The sequence below is a fragment of the Microcaecilia unicolor genome, chromosome 4 (assembly GCF_901765095.1).
Source record: "Microcaecilia unicolor chromosome 4, aMicUni1.1, whole genome shotgun sequence".
NCBI classification, from domain to species: domain Eukaryota; kingdom Metazoa; phylum Chordata; class Amphibia; order Gymnophiona; family Siphonopidae; genus Microcaecilia; species Microcaecilia unicolor.
In genome coordinates this window covers 226,112,516-226,134,527 of record NC_044034.1, presented here as the reverse complement: position 1 = coordinate 226,134,527, position 22,012 = coordinate 226,112,516, and the positions used below count along the sequence as shown (strand labels likewise).

The 22,012-nt window shown below is 44.0% G+C and overlaps 1 protein-coding gene across 1 annotated transcript in view; it reads right to left on the bottom strand.

The window, feature by feature from the left end:
• Nucleotides 1-20,545, bottom strand: part of EPS8L2 (EPS8 like 2) — a 278,628-nt gene extending 258,083 nt beyond the window's left edge. Inside the window, exon 1 of the mRNA XM_030201298.1 lies at nt 20,296-20,545. The gene's annotated coding sequence lies outside the window, so the exon portion shown is untranslated. The remainder of the gene's footprint in view (nt 1-20,295) is intronic.
• Between the last annotated feature and the right edge of the window lie 1,467 nt (nt 20,546-22,012).

The following is a 22,012-nucleotide window of genomic DNA, read 5'->3' as shown; positions in this document are numbered from 1 at the left end:
TCTACTGCTACTTAGTTCTATAGTACTAATAGACATATACAGCACTGTACACAAAATATGTGTGAGACAGTCCCTGCTCAGAGCTTATAATATACTCAAGACAGATAAACAGGACAAATAAGGGATTAGGGGGTTATTTGTTGTGAGTATAGCAGTTAAGACTTAAAAGCAGCCACAAACAGGTGGGCTTTTACCCTAGATTTGAATACAGCCAGAGACGGAGCTTGACATGCCAACTTGAAAACTATTCCAGGCATAGGGTGCGGCAAGATAAAAGGAAAAGGATCTGGAGTTGGCAGTGAAGAGGAAGGGTACAGATAAGAATGACTTTCCTGAGGAATAGAGTTCCCGCTACATATAGAAATTTCTTCCAGATCACTTCCTCCCCTCCTATGATTGGAGCTGCTTCTGGTCCTCAATTGCACTGTTCCCCCCCCATTGGCTGGATCCTACCTACAGTCTCTGCTGCTAGTTACAATGCACAGGCAGGGCAGACTCACTCACAAGTGGGGGTGGAAACTGGAGAACTGCATATGACTGATTAATTCAACTCTATAATCCTCTTCAATGCAACTAAGTTGCATTACAGTTTTCAACTACTGATATGTTGCTTTGTATCCAAAAGTGCGATCCGCCACGCACCCTGAAGGAGGTTTGAAACTCTGGCCATAGTCGGCCATAGCGTATGGACAACGCTGGGCATCGTGTTCAGATAAGTTCTGCTATAAAGAGATTTGTACGAGTTAAAATTTAATGGAGGTCTTTTGCCAATGATGATAGTGAATGCTCCTTGATATAGAAAGCTGGTCGCCATAATTATAAGGAGCCCATTTGAGGCTTTTTCCTCCATTGTATTAAGCAATTTATTTTGCTTAATAGCTGTTAAGAATGGAGTATGAAGTATGCAGCTAAAAGTTAAAATATAGTCGGTATATTTTGAAGAGGATTACAGAGTTGTATGTCACAGAAGTATCCTCTCTAGCTCATATTATGTTTAATTTGATTAATTGCCATCAAGTCAAAGTTGACTGCTGGCAACCATACAGATAGGATGTTTTGGAGAAAGTCAATCTTCTATTTGTGTGCAGAGCATTCACTGTTGTGGCAATTGAATCAATCCATCTTATTGCTGGTCTTCCATGCCCTCTATTTCCTTCAACGTTTCCTAGCACAACTGCCTTTTCGGGGACTCTGGCCATCGCATGAGGCCAAAATATGACCATTTCAGTCTAGTCATGTGACCTTCTAGTGAGAATTCAATGTTCTATCTTGATTGTAGCTTCTTGTCCAATGTGCAAATCAGAGCTGTGAAGTTCTTACACCAAACATTTTGTGGAAAAAATTCTACCTTAGAAATATATTTTAGTATAGGCTAGAATCCAGTATATATGACCACTTTCTGGATGTGAATTACCTTACTGTTTAACTATGAATAGAATAGTATACTGTTAAGTGACCTAGGTACCTTTAGGAAAGGAAAAACATTATAAGTCTTTTGTATCTCAATTAAGGGAGCAATTTATGACTTCAGTATATAATGGATAATCTGATGGTCAAGAGGTGAAGGAGACTAGCCCAGAGGCAATAAATTATATGCATGCAGTTATTGGTAAACTAACCTATGCTCCTGTAATAATGAATCTTTTTTATGTATTCCTTTAATCCTTTTGTGTTCAAGATGCCAAATTCCCTATATAAGGAACGGGCCTCGGTCCAGAATTTAGAACATACCTAGTTTGCCATTGAGAAACTTGTATGTCCTCATATATTGATATATATTAACAAACAATTGCTAAATTCAGCACAGGCTAGTGTTTTTTTTAATTAAAGTTCGACACTTTAACTCCAACTCCTCTATTTTTCTACTGCGACTCCAGCTCCTGATATTAGGCTTCACATTTTTTGTTCTATATATTATATATCTTTGTTCTGGATCTAAAATACTGGTAAATATAACTTACATTTAACAGTATTTTAGATTCAGGATGAAGTATAAAATAATAAACATTTACTATATATTATGTTTTAAGTTTTTATTTTGAAGCTGGAGTTGTGGCGTCGGTACATTTTTACCAACTCTAATTCCACCCCAAATTGCTTGTGATTCCACGACTAACTCCACAGCCCTGGTACAAATTCCACATTAGGGTGATCAGCTGTTCAGGTATACCCATTGTTTTAAGGATGCTCCTTAATTTGACATGGTCGATACAATCAAAAGGTCTTACCATAATTAATAAAACACATACAAACTCCCTTCTGATACTCTTTATAGCTTTTTCAATTATCTAGTGTGCATCAATGATGATATCTCTTGTTTCTCTTCCTTTCCCGAATCCTGCTTTGCATATCTGGTAGATCTATATATGAAAAATCTTCAGTAAATGTCGGCAGATAAAGGCCTGCACGGGCCATCCAGCCTACCCATCAAGTTGGCCAGAGTTTAATCCGACACTGTGCACAAGATCCAAGGTGTAAATTGCCTTGCACTGTTCTGTAACTGCTGCATTTCACTCCAAGTTTCTATGCTACAAAAGCTGAAATGCCTTTTTCCATAGCTATGCATTGGGCAATATTTTTTTGGGAGGGAGGGGGGTCTCATTTCTCTGGATCCCCTAGTCCGATTAGGCTAATGTTTGAACTAAGTGTGTGTTTTTACTGTTGTCGTCCCCCCCCCCCCCCCGAACCAAGTTTCACCACATTCCGTTAATATGTTATAGAAGTTGGAATTACTTCTTTCACAGAAATGCATTGGGACATATTTTGTGGGCGCTCATTTCTCTGGAACCCCTCATCTGATTTGGCCCATTTTCAAACTGTCTCACCCATGTTGCATCCTGATTAAAATCCAGTCTCCTCTTTCTAAACTCCACTAAATACGAGAACTGGAAAAAGTGGCCTAGTGGTTAGAACACCCATCTTGACATCCAGAGGTGACCAGTTCAAATCCCACTGCTGCTCCTTGTGATCTTGGACAAGTCACTTAACCCTGCATTGCCTCAGGTTTAAACTTAAATAGTGAGCCCTCCAGGTACAGAGAAATACCCGGGGTACCTGAATGTAACTCGCCTTGATCTACTACTGAAAAGGTGTAAGTAAAATCCAAATAAATAAACTCCGCTCCTCCTGCCCTCTCTATTAAAATTCTAGGAGTCACCTTTGATTTAAAGCTCACTTTCACTGTTTGGTCTATCCTCCCTTCTGCACTTCTTTGCAGTAGTCTCACGGGGACTACTGCAATTCCCTCTATGCCAGTATCCCTTTATACACCTTTAAAAAAAGGCCTCCAATTTATTCAGTCCACGGCTGTTAAACTACTTAACAACTCCCGTCATTTCAATCATGTTACCTCTATACTCCATTGTGAGCAATGGCTCCAATCACTGCCCATTTAAATACAAGATTCTTTTATTAGTTTACAAATCCCATCTCCCTTCAGCTCCAGCCTACCTCAATAACCTGCTTATCCCCTACAATGTCTTCATTCAGCTAATAACCTCCTCACACCCCCCTCTCTGTCCATCCTTCACCCCACATACTCACGTGATTCTGCTTTCAGATACCTAGGCCCCAAACTATGGAACAAGCTCCCTCTCCACACCAGAAATCCGCCCACTGTTACATCCTTCAAGAAACTGCTCAAAACCCATCTAGTCACAGAATCCTTCAGGTTCACCACTCCAAGATCCCTTCTATCCCTACTCCTTCCCCTCCCATCCCCCCTTATTTAACTTGTTAACCGCATGGATGCCTATTTCAGGCCCACTATGGTATAGCAAATAAATAAAGATTCAAAGTGATTCAAACTAGCCAGAAAAGGCTCCTGGCCAATTAAATTGACTGTTTGAGGCTAACTGATAATTTTCAGTGGCAATTAACCGGTTAGTGCCCAACTGAAAAATGGCTATTTTGGGGGCATTCCAGTGGCAGGGTCGGCACTCTAACCAGCCAGGTTAACCACATAAAAGCTAGTCCTGTCTTTATATGGTAACTCATAGCTGGTTAAGTGCTGAATATCAAATTAACTGGCTATGTGTTAGCTGTCTCCAAAACCCCAGAAATTCAATGCTGGTACCCGGACATGGCCCGGAATTGAATTTCCGGGTTTAATGCCACCAGCTGAACATTGGTCCCATTGTGTCTTTCTTCCCCCCTCATTCTAAATTTCATTCCATTCATTTTCAGTTTTGCTCCTAGAAGACAGATGGACAGACATTCAACACCTCTAGTATAACTGTTTCCTAATTTCATTGGGTTAGAAAGTTTTTTAAAACAATTGAAAAACTGAAATGCCATCGAGACAGCACAGACAGATTTGGGCTTCCATATTCTGCTTTTTTTTCTTTTTAGCGAAAAAACACTGGGTCCCCCTTGCTAGCAGCAGGACGTGGGTCTTGGTACTCCAAGCTTGCCAACATCATATTCTAGTAAGCAGTGGCGTAGCAAGGGCGGGGCGGTGGGGGCGGTCCATCCCGGGTGTCATCGGGTGGGGGGGATGCTCCGCTCCCGCTGCTCCGCCTTTAAAAATTTTTTTCTGAAGCATCGGAGAGTGGCAGGCAGCGCGCCTCGCGTCTGCCCTGCTAGTAAAGAAGATCTCGCTGATGTCGTCGCCCTTCCCACATTGAGTCCCGCCCCCTCTGAGGCAACTTCCTATTACCGCGAGGGCGGGCGGGACTCAGTGTGGGAAGGACGATGACGTCGACAAGATCTTGTTTACTAGCAGGGCAGACGCGAGGTGCGCTGCCTGCCCCTCTCCGGCGCTTCAAAAAAAAAATGTAAAGGCAGGACAGGGTAGGAGCAGCAGGAGAACGGATCTCAGCTGGGTCGGGGGGGGGGACTCAGAGGGGAGAAGGGGATTGGGGAGAGGTGGGGGAGCTCAGAGAGGGGAGAAGGGGATTGGGGAAGGGTGGGGGAGCTCAGAGGGGTGCATAACGGGGATTAGGGAGGGTGGGGAGCTCAGAGAGGGGAGAAGGGGATTGGGGAGGTGTGGGGGAGCTCAGAGGGGTGCTTAAAGGGGATTAGGGAGGGTGGGAGCAGGGGCGTATCTGCGCGGGGCCACAGGGGCCTGGGCCCCCGCAGATTTCGCCCTGGCCCCCCTCCCCGCCGTCAACCCTCCCCCGCTGCTTACTTTTGCTGGCGGGGGGCCCCAACCCCCGCCAGCCGAGGTCCGACCCACAATCTCCGTATTTCGTCTTCCTCCGTGGCCATGTGCTTCAAGGAAGTAACGCTGCAGTGCTGATTCGTTGAATCCAGTTCGGCGTCTGACAGTACTATACTGAATTGACCTGAGGAAGGAGGTTTTGGCCTCTGAAAGCTAAATGTATTAGTCCAATAAAATAATATTTGTTTTATTTCTATTTGTTAATTTGTAAAGTGGTGATTGGTATTTGTTAGTTTTTTCAAATTTACATCTGCTGTCTTTATATTTTGCACAGTACTAGAGGACATTTTCTGTTTCTGTGGTGTTGCATTGTATGCAGAGTCTGGCATCGGGGGTTCAGTTTAATTTTTGTCTAAATAGAAAGTTTATGATTAGTGGATTAGGGTGTATCTGTATTTGTGAAAAAGACATGGCTTTCGGTTGGCATTGACTGTGCAGGATCGACGATCTGTACTAAGCTGTATGTTTTCGTTTTACAATAGGTGAATTGATGTTCTAGTGCTCACTGTAGTGTTTAAGATGCTTTCCTTTTCCTTGTGTGACTCGTACAAATTACTGCTTATGGTATGGTAGAATTGCTCTATAGGTCCTGAGTGTTTTGTATTCTTGGTATGCCTAGTACTGGATTTCGGGGGGGGGGGGGGGTGTTAAAAAATGACTGGCCCCGGGTGTCAACTACCCTACTACGCCACTGCTAGTAAGCAATATCCTCTGTGTACATTTAAAAAAGCAGTGGAAGAGATACTCGCAGCTCACAATAAAGTATGTTATTAAATAGCAGCAATTACTCAGTGAAACAGGAAATTAATTCACTTCTGAAAGTCTTTCCCTTCATTAATATCTATGAGAGATGCAAGACTGGCCACAATGAACTAATAATAATTTGGGTGTTACTCACCTTTCCAAATAATGCATAAAGCAGCTCAAAGTATTATTAGTCAGGTACAATAAGTTCCTGTCCCAAAGAGCTTATACTCTAAGTGGGTTAGCTGAGGCAACAGGAGATAAAGTGACTTGCCCAAGATCATAAGGAGTGTCTAGAGATGGAATGAAATAGTTTGATCATGAATTCAGGCTCTGCCAGTTATCTGGAAACCTACTCATGAACTGAGTTTTGGTAAATGTCATTCCAAAAAAATTTTCAAAGTAAATGACACGGGGAAAATATGTGCTATAAATAAGTCCTTCCACAACAGACCAGACCAGCATCCAGAGGGGGGTATTAGGGCATGGGCAAGAGATGACCAGAGCTTGAGTTAAGTTTGTAGTGACAGCATATAAGAGCGACTGAGCTAGGCAGACTGGAATAGGATGATGAGCTGTCCTTACTGTCCCTCATTTTAGGGAAGGTGTTAGAATGTTTCTACATTTTGAAGTAAAAACAACCTTGAAATCTAGAGAACAAGGAAGCACTTTTCTGAACATTAGTCAATGCCACATATTTGTTTTTGGAAGTTTTTACACTTTTTTTTCCCCAAAGCAAACTGCTTCCATGTTCAGGTTAACAGAAGCCTTGTTCTCTGCTTTTGAGTACATTTTCCTCACAGCTCAGTACAACCCTGGATGTCCAAACTAAACAAAGGACCCTCCTTTGCTGGTACACATTGCTACAGCAACAGTGATACAGATCTTACTGGGCCTCTTTCCATCAGAAGATCATTAAAAGTAATACTACAGTGACTAAGCAGTGCTGCCCTCACCACTATAGAGAGGGCCAAAGGATAGCAGGAAACACTTTTTGAATAAAGCAACAAAGACATAGAACTGGATTTGTGATCTGGTTAGTTTTCTTGTTGGTACTGCACTAAATTTATTGTTACAAACTACAGGAGATTCTGACAGCCTGGACTCTGCCTCACGAGATGAAACATCTCAGCACTAAATGAACGTCACTGGTATTATGGATCTAAATCAGAACACGGGCATCTAGAATCTGATACGATGCTTTCACAGAGCTGCTGTGAGGTCAGACTATCCTTATTTCCAAACTCTGTACCTAAGACTCACATCTAGGCCCGGGTTTCAGGCATAACCATAATACATCAATTTGATTCCTAGAACAAACGTAGACAGATACATGTACTGAATATCCATTGACAAGGTGTAGAAAACCACTGAACCAGCCTTGGTTGGGGATCTGGAGGACTGAGTTTTGAAACCACTCTCCTACAAGCAACAACATTAACGTCCAGTAACCAAAGGCTCTCAGGAGGTTATGACAGAATCCTAGTCATCTCTCAATGCAATATGATGGCCTACCCTGCAGTGCAAAGTCTGAACAGAACTGGACTTTGCTTTGGTCTTTACAGAGGAAGACGTGGGAGAGATACCAGTGCCAGAAATGGTATTCTATGCTGACGAGTCAGAGAAACAAACAAATCTCTGTAAAATCGGGAAGATGTAATGCGACAATTTGACAAATTGAAGAGTAGCACATCACCTGGACATCCCAACTAACAGAATTGAAAAATGAACTTACAGAGCTATTGTTAGTAATATGTAATTTATCTTTAAAATCAAGCATGGTACTGGAAGATTGGAGGGTGGCCAATGTAACGCAGATTTTTAAAAAGGGTTCCAGAGGAGATCCGGGAGATTACACAAACAAAACTGACTGAGTTATGGAGATGACAGGATCACCACCTCACTACATAAAAAACAATATAAAATGCCAAACCATAATTTCAGCAGCTTCATAAAACTGTGGTGATGTCACCAGCTGCTGTCAATTAATACACACACACTTGTGCTTCTTATTGTACTTCTATCCACCATGCTTTGCAGATATGCTAAACAATTATTATCCCCCAGTTACAAATCGGTGTTTATTTTTAATGTTTAGACAGGGGCGTAAGCCAGACAACAGATTTTGGGTGGGCCTAGGGAAGAAGTGGGTGGGAACCAATTGTTCTCCCCCCCCCCCCCCCCACCCAAAAAATAGCTGGTGGGAAAATGCTTCTTTCCACCTTGGCAGTCTGCAGCAGGCATGCGCTGAAAACTGAACATATGCAGGTGCCAGTATCATGGAGAGTATCGTTTTCGTTACCATCTGGAGGAAGTCTTCAGCTGGCCGAGCTTGGGATCCCACAGCAACTACTAAACGTGTGCTACTGTTGGGTGGGCCTGAGCCCTAAGTGGGTGGGCCACAGCCCACCCAGGCCCACCTGTGGCTACACCACTGGTTTAGCAGATGATGTCATCTGACCAGGGAAAGGCTAAATTGGTCCAAGTTCTTCCCCTATCCATTTTAGTCTTGCTCATCTCTGAAATGCACAGGTCCAAAGGGCAACAAGGGCAAAATGCCTGTACTGTCAGTCTTTGATAACTTGGAGCCATCCATCCATTAAACCCTAGTGTAGGTTCCCCTGAAAACAGAGAATGAGTGCAGGCCAGTTCTGGATTTTGTCACCCTAATGTGCAACAGAACTTCTAGTCCAACTTTTTCTATATGCAGTAAAAATTATTGGTACCACTATGTATCAGGAAGAGGTACCGTACAGTCTTCACTCCAGAAACAGTCACGTGGCAGCCTGTCTGACAATGATATCCCTCTGTTCTCAGCACAGGACCTGGAACTCCGATGGTGATGGCAGATGTGAAGGGATCGTCAGAGGTAGACTTGCTTGAGAGAATTTTCTCTCATAAGTAGGAAGTAGGTTTCATACCCAGTTCTTCACTGGTCCCAATGCTTAATAAGATTTTTTTTTTTGTTACATTTGTACCCCACACTTTCCCACTCATGGCAGACTCAATGCGGCTTACATCTTTCTTTTTTTGTTTTGTTATATTTTCTATATTTTATTCTTACTCTTAAACGGAATGTTGTACTTATCTTGGGCAAGTGGAGATTCTGTGCACTGTATTGCTCAGTCTCTTGTTCTTTCGTTGTAGGGGAGATTATTGTGCCAACACATGTTTGACCAAGCTGTATCAAGGCTTCCCTTCACTAAATGCTGACTTCTCGTCCTGCTGCTGCATTTAAAATAGCCACGGTGTCTGTCCCCCCCACTTCTCTGTCCAGTTTACTTCTTACCTCTTTCTAACCCTCAGAACCAAAGAATCTGCTGAACCTCTGTAATAGAGAAATTACCTCCCATTTACAGGAAAGACTTGATTCTACTGCAGCAATCCCCCTATCCCATGCAGTTCTTTCTCTAGTCAGCCCCCTTTTTTCTCCACTGCTCAGTCTCATATCCAGAACATTTTCTCTTTCTGCCCTGTATCTCTGAAGTTCCTCTCTCTTGAAGTATCTGAAGACCAACTCTCTCTCAACCTTCAGTCCTTGGGAAGGGGCACTGCTCTACAGACCTTTTCCGTTACTAAGCTCCTCCCTCCCACCGAGATCCAGTGCCTCAAACTTGCTCACATCACACCTGTATTCTGTCTACAAAGCCAATAAGCCTTTGCACATTGTAACTGTAAGACATATTAAAATACTCACTGTATCCTTTCTGGTTTTGGTTTACTGATACCATAATTAAGGGCAATTTCAAAATTTAAATCAAACTTGTCAGCATGGAAATTGATCCATCTAGCCCTGAAACACATTCAGGCCAGTACTTACCTCATGTTTATTCACACTTTAACAAACCAGCTGGGCCTTAAACAAAGCAGCTACACTCTCCAGGAAAATATCAGCTCATAGGCTGCATAACCCCTCTCCAAAACCCAATAAAACCTACAGTCTTTAAGCAAACCTGAATATTTTGAAATAAGTCTGCTTTGACCTTCCCATATAAGCCGATTATTGAGGACATAAAGGTAAAATTCTGACCCAGAGCTGTGAAATGCCCACATCCAATCCTGTCGTGGGCTCTGTGGTGTGGCTTTTTTGCTACAGGCTAAGCAAAAACACACCTTTTTTTTTATGTCACTGCTCTGAGTACCTCAAGAGAACATCAAATCAAATCAATCCTTGTATACCACTAATATTGGTTTACATTCTAGGTGAGACAAAAGCCGATAACGTTAGTGTGAGGTATGAGAACAATTAACAACACTCATACAGCTTGGCAGTTACCAGGGCAAATGTGATGAGGAGAGCCAATGCCTTCAGCCTAGTTTCCTAATCATACTATAAATGACTCAGTGACTCACCTCTGGTTCTGCTGGAATAACGACATATCATTGCCTTTACTTAGAACCTCTGACAATCACCGTGCTACTGCACATTTGGTGGCTTAAACCAGTGTAAGAACAGCAGTTCTGCTTTGCAGGTTCTCTCCATCTATCCCCTTCCCCCAGATCCCCTCTTGGGATCCCTAGGTAAAGTCTGACAATCACAACCATAACAAGGCATTTTTGCATCCAGGGCATGCAAGACATTTGTGCTCTTGTCCCACCCTGAACCCACTTTCTCCCTACACCCTACCCTCTCCACTCCGATTACCAGTTCTGTTTTTCTCTCTCCTCCTGCTTCTTCCCACACCACGTTTGGAGGTGCCTGGCTTGTCGTCCACTGCTAGGCCTCACTTACATTTCAATCATTTTTACACCACCCAAGGGCATTACACCCTGGACAACTGTCCCTATCACCCAGTTCTGGAAAAATGTTACCTACCCTTTTCTAAACAAGATAATTTAACATATTAGAACAAGTGACAGTTCTTCGGCAGGTCCATACTGGTGCACTGAAGAAGCAATCACATCAGGGTTCGACTGCACTAGCATTTCCATCTGGCTTGGTACAGTGGAGATGAACAGCTTGCAATACGCTGGCCCCTTCATCTACGAGAATTTCTGTCACCCCCAGTGTCCGAGTGCTAAATAAAAGAGTGTCTTTTTGTACATGCGAGTCTAAATGCTGGCAGTGTGTATTTGAGCACCTCTTCAAGCATATAGAAAAGGTACAATGAACAGAGGAAGGTAGCAGGAACCAGAGCAACAAATCAGAAGACATCAAAGTAAAAACTGGCTCAAGAAGCAGAAATCTAGTAACATTCAATTCCAACACTGGGCTTCACGGAGTTGCGAGAGGATGGGAGATCAGACAGTGCTCTTTAGTGGAAATTATTGTGTATGTTTTTTTGTTACCCACCTAGTAGGTAGAATAGTGTGGGGTATACATTTTTTTCAATAAATACATTCCCTTTGTTTGATTAGGTGAAGAACACAAGGCAATTACCGAATGGACATTTGCTCATTATTTGCAAGCAGGGCACTATGAAGAAAGGCTGGAGGAACTACACAAGTTAAAAAGATAGATGAGAATTTGTGTCCCTCCCACAGAAGTGTAATAAATTGATCGATGGGTAATTGGGACAAGAAGACATTTTTAAGGGCATCAACCCAAGTGTGATTAAGGGACCTAGGTATTGAGGTCACATAAGAGCTAGCAATTGTATGGAAAAAAGGGAGCAGACTTGCAGGAAACACTATTTAAAATATGTTGTCTATTAAAATGTTTTATTGGATACTGTGTTGACATTGTAATGTGGCATACTATAACATACCTTGTATTGTTATTTGAATATTTTTTACTGCTGTAATTGTCTTTTGCCTTTGTTTGCCTTATTCTTGCTGTATACCACCTCGAGTGAATTCCTTCGTGGTAAATAAATAAATAAAATAATACATAGCACATATTACCAGGGTGAAAGGTTTTCAGGTGAAGCTCAGAGGAGGCTACCTGCTTAAAATGCAAAAGGCAAGGTGGGGGGGGGGGGGGGGCACCTAGATACATTCTTTCATAGGAGATCTAAACACAGGTGATTGCAACAATTGAACAGGCTTTGAGAAGGGAGTTAGAATATACATATAGGCTGTTTTTGTTAGAGAATTGCAAAGTTGTGTTTGGGGGGGGGTGGGGGGAAATAAACCTTCATGGGCGGTAAAGTAGTTTGTGCTAACTACCCTATTACTGGTACACAAAGAGGCTCATTTTCATGATCAGAAGTCCAGCGCTGTATGGAACAGCGCCGGAAAAATAACACCGCAACAGCACGGCAAAACAACTTGCTAATGCTCAATGCTAATGGTATGCAAATAAAAGCGTGCTGCTAGTGTTGAGCATTAGGAAGTTAAGGGGGGGATGATTGTGCCTGGGGAATGCACAGAAGAGCTCTGTCACACGGCATGCGCAGAAAAGCTCTCTGCCATCAGAACCTAGCTGGTGGGATACTCCCATCTCATCGTGTTGCTTCTCCTTCCTATACTCACCATAACTGGAAGAAAACGGAAGCATACAAGCTCCTCAACTCCACTCAGTGGGCCCTGCACTTGATTGGCACCGCCAAACTGGTCATGACCCACAAATGTTTGCCATGGATTCCTCCAACCCTCACCCTTGGTGGAACGGAGCTTTAAGCAGCGGGCCTGCATTTGAAAAGGTTTGAGAACAGGCTGGTGTTCAGCTGTTGGCTCTTAGATGGGAAGGGGGTGGTCTCAGAGCAGTCTTCTGCTGTCATGTACTGGAGAGCAAGTCAGTTGGCACCCTAGCACATGCTCCCTGATGGCATTATTTTTGCAGCGGTAAGGCAGCTTTTTTCTTGTGCACTGTTCTCTGAGCACTGGGAGTGAATAGGAAATGACCTCATTTGACTATCTTAGCATGCTATTTGCTCTATCCTTTGGTGCGCTTATTGTTTCCTACGCTGGAGCCCTCGGAACATTCTGCACTAGCAAACACGGGTGCTAGTCTGGTGCTAATGGCATCTAGAACCCACATTTGCTTCTGAGCAGCAGGGCCTATGTGCTTTGAAAATGAGCACCAAAGTGATCTTGCAATGGTGGGTGGGGGATGACGCTCCCATCCCCACCCCATATAGCCAGTGGTTTTGCAGAATGGAAGAAAGGCTTTATTTAAAATGTGAGCACAGAAATCAAATAGAAAACCAAAAGCGGTGCACTATAGCAGGTTATGGTTCAAGTTCTGGAAAGAGTATGCCGTACAAGGGGTGAGAAGCAAAGAAAAATGGTGATAATGCTTTTGGGATAGAATGACTTGTGGGAAGCAATCAGGAATCTTGGGGGTGGGGGCAGATGTGGAATGGATACAGCAGATGTAAGGGGTAAGTGAATGAATGAATGGTGGGGAGGGAAGCAAAAGAGGGTAAAACATGGCACAGAGAACAGATATAATTTCCTCTGGGTAAGAGTCATACCAAGGGAGATGTTTTATTTGATCATTTCCTTCCCTCTAATTCTATATAAAATGCGCCATAAACCAGGGGGTGCTAAAATGGGGATAAATGGCAGTTACGCTGTAACCACACTTAAGTGCTATTCTCTAAGGTAGTGCATAACTGCAAGGGGGTTGTGCCTTCGAGGGGGGGGGGGGGCATGAGCAGGTCACACACTTACAAGGAAAATATAGGATGTGCAAAAAATGCCAATGTTTAAACGCTTTCCTTAGGCAAAGTTTCTTATATAGATGAAGGGCGCAAGAATTTAATAACATATAACGCTCAGCTTCAGATATACCTTTTAAAATTCATATATCATTGGTCTGGTAGATTAAGACCCTTTAATTAGATCATCAGATCCGCACATCTACCTCTGTTATGGCTAGAATGAGCCAAGCATGTCTCGGAGGTAGTGACATAATGCTCATCGATCTTCTAATCCTATTTTTCTATGTTTTTCTAATTTTTTTCAATAACTTAAATATGTTAAAATGTTTAAACGCTAACATTTTCACCTGCCTTTTATACTGCATAAGTGCCAGAGCTCTATTCAATAATGGAATCTGAGCGCCCTGATTTTGTTATAAAATGCTCTCTCAGTGCACAGACTTTGGTCCCCTTTATTGAATTCTCAGCTCTGTGTATATAGTATCTAATTGAGGAATGCAACTGGCAAAATATGACTTCTTGTTATCTCTTATTTCTTGCTGTGGAATAAGTAAAGAGGAAAATCTGATAAAGAAGAAGAAAGCACATCTGGAGGGGTTTATATTGAGAAAAGGGACAATTACCCGTCTAGTCAACGTGACCTAGGAGTGACAGATAGAACACTGCAAAGGAGGCAACCCAAACAATACCCAGTCCTCTCTCAACTGGAAATTTAACCTTTGCTACAGCAGCAGACTGACCATTCGGGCAACCGGGAAGTGCCTGAGGGCCCAGAGGCTCTGCCTGGTTGCCCTTGCCCACCGCTGCCACCGCACACTACAGTTGCCCTGGTGGTCTAGTGGCCACCGCTGCACACTACAGCCGCCCTGGTGAAGTGACGATTCTCCCCACCGCTGCCCGTGTCCTATGCCAGCTCCGCAGTTTCAAATGGTGGCCACAAACTGTCGCAAGACTTCGCAGATGCCATTTTAAATTGTGGAGCCGCTGCGGACAGCAGCAGCAGTGGCACGCTTAGCTGCCGCATGGAAGAAGGTGGGAAAGGGGAGTCAGAGGGACATGCTGGGCATGAGGAGGGCAGAAGAGAAGATTGGAGAACATGCTGGACATGGAAGGTAAAGGTTGCGGGGCTGCGGTAGCGCGTGGGGAGGGGTGGCGGTACCGCATGGGGCAGTGATAGCATGTGCGGGGGAGGGGGCCCAGAATACTCTCAGTCTGGCCCTCCTTTGCTACTACTACTACAGGATCCATATTAAGATGACAAGGCTCAGTCATACCTGGGGTTTACTCCGTGCAGGGCCGCCAAGAGACTGGGCCAGGCCCGCTGCCCCTCCCCCCCCCGAGGTCGTCGTCCCCCCTCTCCACCCGCCCCCCTCCGTCCACCACCGGGCTCTCCTGAATTCAAATCATAGCGCCTCACCTCGACCTCGCTCCATGTGAGAGAAGCACAGCAGCAGCAGTCTGCAGATCGCCTCCCTTCAGGCCTTTCCTCCCTGTGTCCCGCCCTCGTGCAAGTTATGTCAGATGAGGGCGGGACACAGGGAGGGAAGGCCCGAAGGGAGGCGATCTGCAGACTGCCGCTGCTGCGCTTCTCTCACACGGAGCGAGGTCGAGGTGAGGCACTATGATTTGAATTCAGGGGGGCCCAGCCTCATGGTGGGTGGAGGGAACTGCGGTGCCGGGCCCCCCTTGGAGGCCCAGGCCCGGGGAATTTTGTCCCCCCTGCCCCCACCCCACTCTCAGCGGCCCTGACTCCCTGTACTGAAAAATTTTGCTATTCTTAGATTAGATAAAACAGTTTAGTGGCACTGAACTGGACAGAAACTGCAGTTCACAAGGGCCAAAAACTCCAGAATAAAGCAACTAAGAGATAAGTAATTTGTGACTGGTAATCTTATCTCTATTACCAGTCACAAAGGACAGCAAGGCAATATCTTTTCAGGATCAGATCACTTCCTCAATGGGAAAATTCAGACCTACCCAGACTTGGAGATTTAATATCAATCCTGTCACCTTCTGATTGCCTTGCAAACACATCTGCCCTCCTTCCTTTCCCCCTTCCCACCACCACTGTCATGTAATCTATAATTCACAGCTACATTCAGGCAGGATCTGCTCTTGTTTTAAGCTGAGGAAGGGGATGGCACATCCTGAAGGCTAGTCAGGAAAATGTATTATCTTCATTCAATAAAGGGGTATTAAAAGTCAACTTCACTTTGGACCCATAACATCAATGGGCTTGCACAAGTTCAATAAACAAATAAAATTTATTCCCATGCTGTTCTTTGAGAAGCTGGATCTATGGAGGAAAGCGGAACTGGCTCAAATGGGTGGATTGTAAACAGAGGCAACGGGAGTCCCCTCCCTGCCGGCTCTCTTATCTGGCCTCCTTCAATGGCCTGTCCCATTCTTAATTAAACAAAAGCCAGCAAAAGGGGGGGGGGGGGAGTGACTAGAGCCACAGGGGTTATATATAAAGTGGGACTGAGTTTCTATGACTGTGCTTATTTACTTTGAGAAGAATTCTGTTTTTAGCTGAATTGTTCTGACAAACATTCGCTTATTATTCCAGCTTCTGGACAGTAATGTGCACTTCTGCAAAACAGGCTGTTCTATAGAGGCAAAACTAATTTGGGAGTGATACAGCATGTTATAGCAACACAGCATCTCAAAACCATGTATTGCTTGAGAAAGGCAACATTATTGTAACACTGTGTATGCTGGTATTTCTCAAGTTCAGCTTCAATGCCTTCACCCTTCAAAATTCAGCAATACGTTGATTATTTCAGGCTAAGAAATATGATCATACCACCCCTCTTTTCCTGCAGTTACACTGGTTGCCCATAAAGTTCCAAATTTGCTTCCAAATCCTAACTGTCACTCACAAGGTGCTGCACACAGGATCTCCTCTCTACGTTTCTTCACTGGTTATTCCATATACCTAAAATCGCTCATTCCGTTCCTTAGATGTTCATCGACTGCTTCTGCCACCATTGAAATCTGCACATTACGAAGCCACTAGATTTTCAGCATCCTACTATTTGGCACCAAGTCTTTGGAATAATCTTCCCTCTAATGTTACAGCAAAACTTTCCTTGGCAAGATTTAAATCATTATTAAAATCCCACTTTTTCCAGCAGGCATTTGATTTGCCTAGGACCCAGAATCCGCTGCTTTCAGCCTGTGCAAATTCTCAGAGCTGTACCCCCCACCTTTTCTTTTTTTTTTTCCTCCTCTCTGAACTGACATGCTTATATATATTTTCAAAGCACTTAGCCTTCCAAAGTTCCATAGGTTTCTATGGAACTTTGGAAGGCTAAGTGCTTTGAAAATATGCCTCGTGTTACTGTCTTAACTAGAGTTCCTTTTCATTTTACCTAAATTTTAATGTTTGTAAAGTGCTTTGATCTTTTGGTTAGTAAAAAGGCAGCATATCAATTCTACAATAAAAAAACACAAACATTATCACACCAAGGTCCAAGGAGATACCTGTGGCTGGCTGTCCACATTCCCAGAGAGTCAGTGGCAGAACTGGGATTAGAAAAAAAGATACAGCAGGGAGCAATCCACCAACTCAAGGTCATGAAGCAATGGATGTTCTCACCATGAAATAAAAAAGCTTTCTTCATTTAAACAGTATAGAGGTGACAAGTGCAAAAGGCATTTTTACAAATGGAAGTGCGCATCCCTTATTCTAAAACTGCACACAAGGAAAAAAAGGCAGGGGGATTTTAGAATAAAGCCAAAAGAGAAAGTAACTGATGAAAGGAAACTGCTGCCCCATGCATTCTGATTTTCCAACTACACTGCAAAGCTGTCATGGCAGTGAACAAATAAACCTGACAGGGCAGTGAGTGCAGGATGAGCTGGGTGACAGGCAGACCTCAGGTTCCAGGGATGAAGGGTGGGTGTAATGGGGATCAGACAGGATGAATTTCAACTACAAAACTGGTTCTCTCTGCACTCAGCAGGGTGCTTTGCTAATTTCTCTGTTTGCTTTAGTGAATTTCTGCCCCTATACACCCTTACAATACAGGACATCCCCTTGGTAAAAACCATACTTAAACACTACCATGTTTAAAAAACTAACCAATGCATGAGCGCAATGCTTACAAAACACCCAGCATAGTTTAAGATGTGGGAGCTGCGAGAAGGCGATTTGGGGAGAGAACAGAAGTATAGGGTCCATCAGCAGGGAAGCAGTATAAATAAATTCCATTTGTGACCCCAAATAGCGCACTAGCAATTCTAGAGACAAAAGACAAATACTAAATGTGCCAAAGAGCTAGTGAGGTGAGAAGCAGAACACCCTCGAATGCATGGACTGAATGAAACTGAAGCTGGCAGATCTTCTATCCAGCAGCCTTCAAGGAGGATAGAATGAACTGGGGAAGGGGGGGCAGGGAAGTGGGAGAGTGCCATTCTGCCAGTGTTAGAGGACACCTTACACCCTAGGCCAGTGACAGAATCAGTGCTGACATTTGGTTGGCTGAAACTATTAGCCAGCAGGGAATGGAAAATTTGGGGCTGTTTTTCTGCTTTTTTATGCAATGTAATTCCACCTGACTTGGGTGCTTCTTTTCCTTGATTGTAATCCGCAGTGAATCCAGTGGAGTTATTGCGGAATATAAGTCACCCACAGCATAGCATAGCATCCAGAATCTTCGGCATTGCACCTGAGGAGCTCAATGAAGGTAGAGAGGGCTCTCTAAAGAATCAGGTTACACCAGAACTGCCAATTTACTAGCTCAAGGCTGAAATCTGGTGTCCTGAGCTTTCATTTCAGTACTTTTACTGTAATCCAGTCATTGTAGCCCTGTAAAAATAGATCTTAAACCCAGTCACCAGGGGTCACCACTGAGTAACGACTGTGACATCCCCTGATTTTCTCTACTGAGAATGTCTGTAATAACCCCACACCATAGATGATTTGGGGATTGAAAAACCTGTGCCAGCAAGCATAGGTTCCTCTTCACGGCAATGTGCAACAATGGTACTGAGCCCAGAAGGACATCCTACCGTGTTTCCCCGAAAATAAGACACTGTCTTATATTTAGTTTTGCCCCCCAAAATGTGCTAGGTCTTATTTTCAGGGGCTGTCTTATTTTTCGGGGAAACATTGGGGTTGGATCGGGGTTGGCCCGCCCGCACTCAGTCGCTCCCAGAACTAACCTTAAACGCCTCCTTTCACCTTCGCAGCAAGCAGCAGCAGGGCAGGCCACTCCTTCCTTCCATGTCCCGCCCTTGCCTGACATAACGTCCGCGAGGGCAGGGAAGGAAGGAGAGGTCTGCCCTGCTGCTGCTTGCTGCGAAGGTGAAAGGAGGCATTTAAGGTTAGTTCTGGGAGCGACGGTGGGTGGGTGGGTGGGTGGGGGGGGGGGGGCCCGGCGACCTCGAGTTGGGGGGCGGCCTTGTCCGACTCTCGGCGGCCCTGCTTTCAAACAAAAATTTGCTAGGTCTTACTTTCGGGGGAGGCCTTATATCTACCAATTCAGGAAAACCTCTACTAGGTCTTATTTTCGGGGGATGTCTTACTTTCGGGGAAACAGGGTAGCTGTAATTTACACATTTAATACTTGCTATAAACAGAGATGTTACAGGGAGCTGTCATTGTGTATAAGAACTTTCTAGCCAGTGTGACCTTAAAAGCAGGTAATGGCTAGGGAGATGTCAGAGAGTGACAAGTGACAAACTTTACAACTACTTATTTCTAAGAGCGCTACTTGACATACATAGCGTTGTACACATATTCAAAATTATTTAACCCTGGCTCCTTGCCGATTAAATAATGTTTTAAGTTCCCAACTGCGGATATTCAGTGGGAGATAATTGGTTTGCGCAACATAATTGGTTAGACGTGGATATTCAGTTCCAAACTGGCTATGTTGAGCAGTCAAAATAGGCTGCTTAAATAGCAAGCCTATCTTTGACTGCTAAAATGTTAACCAGTTCACGCTGAATATCGGCATAGCTGGTTAACTTTTTAGCGGACAAAATAAATCCAGATATTCAATGCCAGTCACCGGAAACGGCCCAGGATTTGGGCCAATTACAGGCTGCTTGCAATGAGCTGAATATCAATCCTATTATATTATTTTCTCTGTCCTTAGTAGGCTCACAATCTAAGGTATTTTTTGAACCTGGGGCAATGGAGGGTTATGTATCTTGTCCTGGGTCACACGGAGCTGCAGTGGGAATTGAACCAGTTTCCCAAGATATCAACTCACTACACTAATCATTAGGCTACTCCACTCCAACCACAGTGCTGGGCCTTTGGTCACATAACTTATACTGTCATTACACACATCCCTTGGGCATAACACTTTAGTCACTATTTCATGAAGCTTCATGGGTACTGAGCTAATTAACTGCCCTGGCTTCTAACCCCTCACTAATCTGACTATACCACTGTGATCCACTGGAGAATATTATCCCACAGAATTTTTCCAAAATATTTAAAGTTATAAACACCCACAAATGTAAAATGTACATTAAAAAAAATAAGTTTAGACATTGCAGGATGGTACCTCTTACTGTATCAGAGTGTGATCTCTCACAATCTCAGCCTCACACACACTGTTAATTGTCCTGCGATACTTGCCCGGAGCACTGAATGCTGTTACCTGTACGGTAGGCCCCTTACATACCCGAAATCCTCTGGGTACAGCTTCCCTAATCACGAGCAGAGGAACGCAGGCTCTTACTAGGTCTTTCCATTCCACTTGGGCATTTAAATAGCAACAAAGTTTCTCTCCAAGTTGTTTTGTAAGAACCAAGGACGTTACTTGAAGTAAGACTGAAGTAAATGCACTCAAAGGGCAATAATGCAAACGATCGTTCACTCACCAAGAGCTGAAGACAGTGCAGTGGCCACAGCCACTCAGGCAGCTGGATGCAGCAAGCGCAAGCTTCTCTCTGGATGTAGCAGGGTCCCAGCACCTCAGTCACCTCCCACTGTCAAAACCAATTCAAAGTAAATTCCCTCAGGTCCAGATATCGCTCTTTAGTTGCTAATGTCCTTAGCTTTGCTCTCGCCTCTGTCAGTATCAGCGTCCCAAGTCCCTCCCGTGCAAGGGCAGGTGTGACTGCGAGCCTGGGCAGCACTGCACAAGCAGGAGGCGTGACTTCAACAGGAGCTACAGGTTAGGATCAAATCACGGAGAAGGGGGCGTGTCGCCGAGCACGATGGGCGTGGCACACACAGACACGTACACGCCTGCCTGCTTGCCTTGCCCGGCGTATAACACCCTCCACCACCCCCGGTACAGAGCCTCTCCGGGGCCGGGGAGAACCGTCGGATCCCGAATTAGAATACAATTTATTTGTTAGAGGCAAGCAATGAGAGTATGGAAATAGTTTTTTTTAAAAGCTGTATGTCTCTGTTGATCACCCCACCCCTCACCTATCCACACCCATCCTGTTAGAATATCAATGATATGCTTTGATGTCCCCATGCATACCTCCTACCCACCCCCTCCTCCCACCCTGTCAGACTGTCATAGTAATGCTTGAATGTTTTCACTTATATATACACTGTCAGCTAGCACATTTGCTTATTTCCCACGAAGAAGGGCAACCTTGGAAAGCTAATCAAGAAATGTATTAAGTTATGTCCAATAAAAAAGGTATCATCTTATTTTCTTTTCCATGTTTTATTTTGTTTGATTTCTATTGATTTTCTTGTTTGATAAATGGATGCAAGTTTATTTTCTTTTTATCCCCACTGAAGCAATTAAAGTTTAAAAAAGAATATCCTGATATAGTAGTAGCTCTCCTGTTCAATTCCTGGCAAATCTGCAAACCAGTGTTAACAGTGCTTAGAGTCAGCCATAGGGTTCTGGTTCTAATGTCCTACAGCTCCATATGGATTGATACATGCTCGTCCTCCTATAGACTGAGACCAGTACCTGCAGGGCTTGGAGGAATTTTTAGGGCAGGGATGGGTATGTATCAAATACATGCCAAGTTTTGCCTTGAAAAAATACCCACACAAAGAGGTGACACAAATTTATGTGGGTTTAAATACTAATGTAGCAAACAACGGCACATAAAGACCAATTTAACCCAATCCCACTAGATAAAATGCAATATACAAAAATAAGTAACCCTATCAAAAAGTAATATAAGACAAACTACTATGAAAAAACTATATATAAAATAAACATATACATGAACAAATATGAAATCCTCAGATCAGAGACGCGGGGGGGGGGGGGGGGGGGGAGGCTATAATGAGAGCCCTTAAAATGGCAGGTGACAATTCTACTTGAATCAAGGTAGCAAACCAAGAAGTAGGGGTGGACTAAGAAATCTCCACAGCCAGGGATCAATAAAAGCACCTTTTATTCACACCACAGTACTGTATGACCCAACACAAGGCCGTGTTTCAACGGAACAACCATCTGTATCAGGGGACTGATGCTTGCTGTAGAGAATCACACAATGTGAGCGCAGAAAGGTACAACTGATGATAAGCCGCTCGAGTGCAATGGAAGTCAGTCAGATGCCAATAAGCCCGCCAAAAAACCCCAAAGAGATCACCCACTGTGGTGCTGAATAAAAG